Genomic DNA, 9,612 nt, shown 5'->3' on the forward strand with positions numbered 1-9,612 from the left:
TGGGTATGTTTAAGAATGTGTGACCAGTCCAAGATGCGTTGTTGGTTTTGTAGAGAGAAAGTGATTGGGTGCGTTTGATAAGTAATATGGGAAATGAGCAGAGCGTATACAATCTGTAGTGTGCGAAAAAATTCTCCTTTCAACAGTTATAATTCTGTCTTTGAAGGTTACATTTCTCTTCATGTTATGATGCATGTTTCTTCCATTTATATTGTATGTAACTACGATACTGGGGTACTTGACGTGTCCACTTCTTCTTTGAGCAAAGTAAAAGATCAACACTGAGCATAGAGAAGGCACCTCGTGATAACTCGGTGCATTAACAAGCAAGTGCATGAGTCTGTATCAATTGATTTGCTTTCTCTAAGCGGGTGTGGACCTGTTGTAATCGACTTGCTCTGCCACTGACAAATCTCTTTGCCCATGTTGGGAGAGTGAACTGTGATTGGATATGCATCATGTTCCTTCCATTGTGCAAAGTGTCCGGTCCTGTCATTGTCTTTCTTATGTTACACTTTGTTCTCCTTCTTTTTGTTGGGTTTGTGTGTTCTTTTTATTGGGGGGGGGGGGGGGGGGGGGGGGGGGGGGGGGGGAAGGGGAGAGAATGATTTTGCTAATATCTAGTTAATGGTCAAGGTGGACGAAATGGCATCAAATTCACACTTCATGTTATGGGAAAAATCATATGACAAATTTCTGCAAACCCTCAGGCCTGCTGATGGCATGAGCTGTTCCCAGACTGCTGCATGATATGTTGTATATTATATGTCGGGCAGGAACTCGTCACACCAGTTTATACATATAACACTGACAGTAAGACTCTATAGATCACAATGCCTCAAGACGACCTGTATGTTCCAAAGGTATGTGAATGGGACTTAACAACCATGCATGTTTCTGGCTTCTTCAGTGAAGCATACATGGTATACATGCCACATACATGTAGATGGTCGTTTTGACCCCACATTCATTGATCACGGGATGAAAAAAAGCTAGATTTTTCAGTAACCATGTGATGATGTTACTTCACAGAATCCACATCTATGTATAAAACGTCACTGGGGCGACAAGATCTCATGTATCTACAAAATGTCAAATGTTCAGGAGAGCAAAAAAAACCCCAACAACAACAACAACAAACATGGCAGCCAAAGCACTATATCAAATGGGATAACTTTTCCTTTGACATGCTGTGGTGGATTCATTTTTGGAGAAAGACAGCTAGGATTTGAACTGGACATCACTTAAATGATTATCTGACCATTAACAGGTTATCTGACCAAAAAGGCATTTGTACCAAAAGGTGAGATACAGGGTCTTGTCACCCCAGTGATAAGGTAAAGTGTAGATTTCCTGCTTATTTTTTGTTCTTTCTTTGCATATTTAGGTGACTAGCATGCCTCTTCAAAGAAAGAGTATTTCCTTCCTATTTGATCACCAGATACACTATATCCCATGATTGTGGCAAGTAGCATATTTCTAAGTCTGTCATAGGATAGAACTTTCAAATGATTATCATGTTTGTTGAATGAAATGCAACAATGCCTGAGTGCTGTCAACAACGACAAGGAAAGGAAAGACATCAGGAATAGTTTAAATGATGGATTTTTGGCATTTATGCATAGAGAAGTATATGAGCAGTCGGAAAATGGGCGGGTTACCAAAGAGTAGAAAGATGTCTGTGAAATGCTTCCTCGTGTGATGTCTCGCCAAAGATTTGACGACATCAGTGGCATACATATATACAGGTGTGAAGAGGAAAAAGGTATAGCAGTTTTGTTTATGAAAATATTGTGACATTGAATGGCCACTGTTTGGAGAGAAGTGTGCTTTCTGTAAGGTGCGTTTGAGTAACCGTTCATTGTCTAGCGCTCTGGTCTCGGTTAAATAATCGGTCAAACAAAGAAACAAGAAGTCAAAATGCTGTGCGTTCCTTGCATGTAGCTAAGATACAGCTGAACTGCCTATGCATGACAGCAATATAAATGAAACTTGACACCGTGACACAGCACACACAGCAGCCAAATGTTATTATTACATGTGGTAAGCGCGAACAGCGGGAAATAGAGGGACAGAAAACAAATCTGTTTTCTCTGACAGGAAGAATTTTTCTCTGACCAGAGATGGCTCAGAAAATGGGATGTACAGAACATCAGGAAGAGTTATGTGACTCGTGTACCCCGTCTTTGCCTCTGTAGGGATGTTAATTGATTACTATTGCGAGTGAAGGTCATCATGTCTACTCTGTGAAGTTCACATACATGTCTGTACATTAACAAAGTTATATCTATCAATCATGTGGAATTTAGAAAGAAAGAAGAAAAGCAGCTTGAGATGTGTGAACACATGTAATGCGAGAGGTAAAAATATTCAACATTGACCCACATGGTATTGAGACTGGCAAGATGCACCCTGCAACATCTGTCAGCATGGACAACATTGGTACCAACGCTCAATCCTGCTGAGCTGGCTGATTGCTTGATCAAAGTGTTGGGAGAATAGTTTTAAAAGAATTGGCGAAGTTTGTGGCTGGCTGGTGAGAGAGAGAGACCCAGAATGCTGTTCTCATATAGACGTGAATTTGTGGATGATTGGTTTCTTGTTTGTCGCTGTGTGTGGTTCTTCCAGCAGTGTTTACAGGAGTGTGTAAATGGTTGCAGCTGGTATGAAGGAATTAAGTATGACCTGATTTTTACAGTAGACTTCAAGCTGCAATCTTGTTTCTTCAAAACTAACCAACGTTAGGTGATCTGTGTAGGCAGACTCTGTGTCTCATCAAATCTTCTCATATTGTGCATTCGCATGTTCTACTGGCAACTACCACTCACAGAAATATCTATATATCAGCTGAAGTAATTTTCTCATTTCATAGAATTGTTTGTGATGTTTTTAGGGAATCGTTTGAAGATGGTTTGTTTTCAAAGGAATGCCTTCGTGTACGTTTCAATGGCAGTCTCATTCTTAATACATGTAATTTCCATCCCGACGGATTGTTTGTAGAACTTCAAAACAAAAATACTGCTTCCACTGTGTAGAAGGGAACATAATTCTTTGACAAGCTTCTTTGACTAAAGAAAATTATTGCAAAGTTGACAGTTATGAAATAGGCACAGAAGTGTGCAGGGTGTACATCAGAGGTACAAGTCAAGGGAGTAACTGACTCTGTATTAAGCAAATAATCAATGTTGGTGAAGGTGATGGGACAAACTATCACTTCCAAGGCGATCTGGATGTAGCTATCTTTCAGAAGCGCAGCTGAGGAAAGATAGCGTACACATTCAGATCGCCGAGGAAGTGATAGTGTGTCTCATTGCCTGAAACTAAAAGTTGATTATTTGCTTTATATTCCACATCTAGGGTCCTAGAAATTCCCATTTTATTCCACATCTTCAACCGTTATAGCTGTCTTTAGGTATCCTTAGGGCTTAGGCTACGTGTGCACGTAAATGACAAAACAATGAATTTGCTGCGCGCACCGCGAGGCACTGAAGTGAAAGTGCGTTGCACTGTGTACTATCAAGTGACCTAGGTCACATGATAGTCCACAGTGCAACGCACTTTTATTTCGCGCGTTCTCATCTTGCGTTAGGACTGTGTGGACTGTGTGGATATCAGCGAAACAAAAGGGACTATCAACATAGAGTGTAACAAACTTTTCTTCTCAGTTGATGTGATGGGCAAAACTACGCTTTATCACGTGATCAGCTCTTGACCAATCCTATAGCAACATTCTTAGTACCGGTATGTGGAATATAAACGGCAAATATCACCATTGCAAACCAAAACCAAGCTGGGCTGCTTGGAAAGTTGCCAATTTCAGACAACCCTAAGCATGGATTGATGGAAAATTTAGAGATAGCTTTGGGGTTCTGACAGCCGTCTTGCCTTACTCAAGAGTCTGAGGATCCTGTGTAAGCTCACCAGTTTCTTGTACATCAGTGAACATAAAGCTTTGTATGTTTGGTAATCTGATAATACTGTGGGACTACTGCTTCCCTAATAATGTCATGCCTCTTTGATGAAATCACTCCTGGGGGAAATATGAATCGTGCAAAGGCTTTCAGTAAAAAAGTGTGTGTAACTCCCGTTGCTGACAATATGAAGGCCGATGAATTGGGTTTACAAAGCAATTTTTCTGAGAGCTCCCGATTTGTTGAGGTAAGGTTGTGAAATGAATGTGATGGAGGTGTCAGATGTATCTTAAGTGGGAGCATATGGTGAAGGTGTTGCATGCTCCCAACATACTTGTAAGAACTGTAATTATTTGACTGTTATTGTTACAAGTCAAATTGTAGCTTAGAGGTAAAGTGTAATTAACCATGTTCATTTCTCATTTACTGTTGTCGTAAGATAAATAAATCATAATTGTTTGATTCAGCTTAAAAGCAACCAAAAACATCTGAGCCTTCCAATCGTGCCCTTTTATGACTGTTTGTGTGGTCTGTGTGTACACAGGTTGTCTCGTGAGGTTGTGTCTGGTTTTTGATACATTCTTCTGATATAGCAGAGAATGCACAGCAATTGTGTGTATATCAATGCTGTGTAATTTATTGTATTGCTTTTGTCCATTCATCGCTGCATTCAAATGCTGGAGGGAGGCTTGTATCACAATTGACAAGTGTGGAAATGGAATTGTTACCAAATAGACCACTGTGCTATGGCTAAAAGGAGGGAAGGGAATAGAGGGAGTGGAGCTTTTTGAAATAACTAACAACCTCTAAATAATCAGTGCTTATTAATGTCGACGGGCACTTTCTCGATCAGTTGCAACCTCTGATGGCATGTTTTCTCATGTTATGTTTGATTTTTTTTTTTTTTTTGTCAGATCCGCAATCATATGTAGTTGGATGCATTTATGGGAAACAAATAGGCCCTATATATTTTTTTGATATGAATATTTCTTCAAATGTGGGTGGGTTCCCACTAATGAGATTATGATATCAAATAACAATCACAATACGACAAGAAATCTTGTGAAAAAATAACAATACGATTTTATGATTATTTCCATGCACTGACATTTTAAGGTCAAGAACTTCCATATAACAGCTGATTAGCACTTGTTTTCCTGCAAATAATGATATATGTATTTGAACACACATGTTGCATGGAAATAAAAACAATGGCACATTTCTCATACCGTAATGCAAACATTATCCCTTCATTCAGGCTATCTGAGTTGGGGAAAGCAGGAGAACAATTTTGACTGTACTTGTATCTAACTATGTTATGTAACCAGCTCCATGTGAGTTAACGTTCGTCCCCAGACAAATTCTCTACATCATCATGCATCACACACGACTCCACTGCAACCATACAAGAATGACCTCCAGTGCAATGTAATGTAATCAGCAAAATCAGAGTCAATTTTCAATATACGTGTATTTTTGTCGAGCCCATTGGAGGTGAGGGGAGACTAAGGGATCGCCTGCGGCGTCTGTCCATCCGTCGTCCGTCCGTCGTCTGTCCGTAACGCTACTAAAACTTCAATAACTCTGTACTCTGGGCTTCAATTGCAATCAAACTTGGAGGGAAGAGGGGTCATACAAAGTTACACATTTTACCATATATGAAGGTCACCTCAAGGTCAAAGCCAGAGACTCCAACCCCAAGCACCTTCTGATCTGGAGATTCTCCCGCCCGAAACCCCTAGCAAACGGGAGACTCCAAGTTGATGTGTGCGAAGCGCGAAGTTCCTAGTGTTCTATATGTTCTCTGGTGCTATCTAAGGCTTATTTTTTCAACATACAATAGCAATAAGTAAGAAATCCTTTCCACCGGGAGACACAGAGCCAGGGCGGGAGAAATCAAATCTCCAGCAGGAGAACGGGAGATTTTGCAAAAATAGGTTTTCGGCGGGAGATCTCGCGTCGAAAACGGGAGAGTTGGAGTCTCTGCAAAGCTCACAGGCAGGGGTCAATGAACTTTAGGGCCCAATGTTAAAGGACAAGTTCACCTTCATAAACATAAGGATTGAGAGAATGTAGCAATATTAGTAGAACACATCATTGAAAGTTTGAGGAAAATCAGACAATCCGTTCCAAAGTTATGAATTTTTGAAGTTTTTCTGCAGTACCCGCTGGATGAGAAGACTACTGCAGTGTATGAATAACTTAGATGTCACATGCGTACAACAATATAAGGAAAATATAAAGCGAATTTCACAAAATTCCATCTTTTGAAAAAAGTACACATTCCCCTGACTCGTTACCGATAAATGTTATGGGTAATATTCCCCCTGCCTTTAGAAAGAGGCAAGTCAATTGCTCTTTTATTATGCGAAAAAAGTGAAAATATGTTGAATTTTCTTTTATATTTTCTTTATACTGTTGTACGCATATGACTCACAAGCTGTAGTAGTCTCCTCATCCAGCGGTTCCAACACAAAAATTTAAAAAATTCATAACTTTTGCATCGATTGTCCAATTTTCCTCAAACTTTCACTGATGTGTTCTACTAATATTGTTGCATTTTCTCAATCCTTATGTTTATGAAGGTGAACTTGTCCTTTAAGTTTTTATGGCGCGTTTCTATTATGGGTCATAACTTTTGATCCATAGGTCCGTTTGTGACTAAACTTGGATGGTAGATGTCCCTTGGGGAGTGGATGATCACCACAAGGTCAAAGGTCACAAGCAGGGGTCAACAAACTTTAAGAGCCCAATGTTAAGTTTTTATGGCACGTTTCTATTATGGGTCATAACTTTTGATCCATAACTCCATTTTTGACTAAACTTGGATGGTAGATGTCCCTTGGGGAGTGGATGGTCACCACAAGGTCAATGGTCACAAGCATGGGTCAACAAACTTTTAGAGCCCATTGTTAAGTTTTTATGGCGCGTTTCTATTATGGGTCATAACTTTTGATCCATAGGTCCGTTTGTGACCAAACTTGGATGGTAGATGTCCCTTGGGGAGTGGATGGTCACCACAAGGTCAAAGGTCACAGGCAGGGGTCAACGAACTTTAAGGGCCCAATGTTAAGTTTTTATTGCATGTTTCTTTTTTGCCATAGATTTTTACCCTGTTATATCTCTTTTTATCTGTTATATCTTTTTTTTTTGTATCTGTTATATCCCATTCGCGTACAATTTCTTGTACGCGAATGGGCGAGACACATTATGGCACTTGCCTTGTTCACCATCACTTGCAGATGTCCCAACACTTCTAACAACATCACACAAGATGAAATGTGCCGGTACAATGTGATACTAATTAATGGTATGGCCAAATTGAATATCATTACTCTCATCATGATATCCTTTAAGCCAAGCTTTTAATGCAACGAAAGAAGTGAATCAATGACCTTGCAATAAAAGGGAATCCAGTCCCTTTTCACATTTGGCATGGATTAACAACAGTACATGCAAAATAGCAACAATACAAAGAGAACATTGAAAATTCTGATGAGATCACAACATGTAAAGTTTGCATTGCACAAAGGGAAGTAGCTGCAGACAATGTCCTTTGCAGGCACGAAATCATTTTCATCACACCAGTTTGAACAGGAAACTGACCCTGACAACGATACAACTACTCCCAATCCACGAACACAGAATTGCACAGCCATGCTTCACGACATACTGTTTTTAAAGAATACCAACAATTATTTAGTTTTCCATGGTGGGGTCTGCAGGTGCAGACTAGGCCTCAGAAGCTTCTGCTGTGCAGCATGTTTCAGTTTGTTCAATTTTCAAAACCTGCCCATTTTCCATTCATTTTGAGCATCACTGTCCAGCTCAGTAGGCAGAGTTAGACAACTTCCGAGTCAAGCCACATTAATGCTGTATGGTTGATGGGTGCAGCAGTGTGAAGGAGATAGAAATGGAAGGACAGAGGTATTGACTGTACGTGTCAATGATGTCTACAACTTTCACAAATGTATCCTGGGCAATGTTGCATAAAATGATGCATCAAACGCAAGGTAGAAAATCAAACACAAGTTGGGTACAGTGGACTCCCGTTATAACGAAGTCTTCGGGACCGGCAGTTTTCTATTGTTATATCGAAATTTCGTTATGAGCGAACAAATAAACAATGAAAATACATATAGCCGATAATGTTGCAACACAAATTTTTGTTTCGTTGTAACCGGAATTTCGTTATAACTGTGTTCGCTATAACGGGAGTGCACTGTATTGGCAAATCAGAATTGAGTGTTCAGAAACTTCTGTTTGACTTTTTGACTTCTATTTAATCTCAACTTTTATGCAGCAGGGCCCTGGTCTCCTATGACTATTTGGGGTTTCAAGTCTCCTTGGAAGAACTTTGCTCTGATATCCTCGGTTACTGAATATTGTATCAACCTTCTCTTTTATCCCTGCTGTAGTTAGAAATGAGTGGGCATGTACAATCACTTGTACTCTTGACTTTGCACACACTTCAACTCTACTATTCACTAGATTTTCTCAAGTCTGAAGATTGCATCCAGCGGTTAAACACATACTGGAAGGTCTTGAAAGTCAGGAAAACAGAACAACATCAAGAGAACACCAGGACAAATAATATTATGTATGATATGAAGTACAACTCTAACTGTACCCCAAGAGAGCTGGATGCAAAGCTAGCACCAAGATACTTACCCTCCAAGGCCAGGTTCACTTTTAAGTATCCCTCAACAAGACAATTCATAACTTCCATGATTGCATGAGTGCTGCATGCTGAAGGGTTAAATATTTTCATGCCATGCCTTCAGAAAAGACGGCAATAAAAGAAATAATCTGCAAAAATGCCTGGAACCCATCACCATTACTAAAAAAGTCCATCAACAATTCAGAAAAGCAACTATTTAATTGAAGTGAATGCCCAACCACAATGTACAATGAATCCTTGCTCTGATTGACAAATTGCTGTTCATTGACATAAATATGCACTGATTATTCGGTGTTTCACTTGCAGCCATGATAAAAAACCCAAGTATGTATGCCCATGATTTCATATCATTGCTACAGCTAAAACACTGAATGAATCAGTGCTTAATCAAGTTGATGAAGGGCAATTTGTCAATCAGCTGCAAAAAAAAAAGAGATAAATAAACAGCTTGATGGTAGAATTCATTAATTTGAAAAAAAAAAAAAAATTCTTGCTGCAGATCACAAGGGGAAGGACTATTCAAATTCTTCAAATTCTTCAAATTCTACATCAAACAGTCTTAAAAAGATTAGGAAATGTCTTTCAATCTACAAATTCATGAGTTGAGGCATCAGAAATATACATGTATAGATAATGATCTTTAACAATTTTCACATGTTCCCAAGAGTCATAAGCACACAACAAATATGACCTGTTCCGATATCAATTCAACAAGGCACAAAATGCTTTTTGAGTTTATAAGAAGTTTACCTCACAATGCAAAGATTTAAGCAAAAGGGTGTCACAGAAAAGAACAAGTTAAACATTGCATGCATCCACATTTCTCGAATCCAAGATTATCTTTGCACATAAAATCATTTTGTGCATGTTTTGGGAATGCATCACAGTTAGACATCAAAATGATGTCATACTACTATGTTTATTTGCAGTTAGTACATGCACAACCATTGTGTTTGTTTTTTTTATGCATCAAACCCTGCAATATTTCCATGTACTTGGATCTACAAAATAATTTTGGTA

Source organism: Diadema antillarum, unplaced genomic scaffold (genome assembly GCF_040938485.1).
Source record: "Diadema antillarum isolate AM-2024a unplaced genomic scaffold, OU_Dant_1.0 scf00000162, whole genome shotgun sequence".
Taxonomy (NCBI): domain Eukaryota; kingdom Metazoa; phylum Echinodermata; class Echinoidea; order Diadematoida; family Diadematidae; genus Diadema; species Diadema antillarum.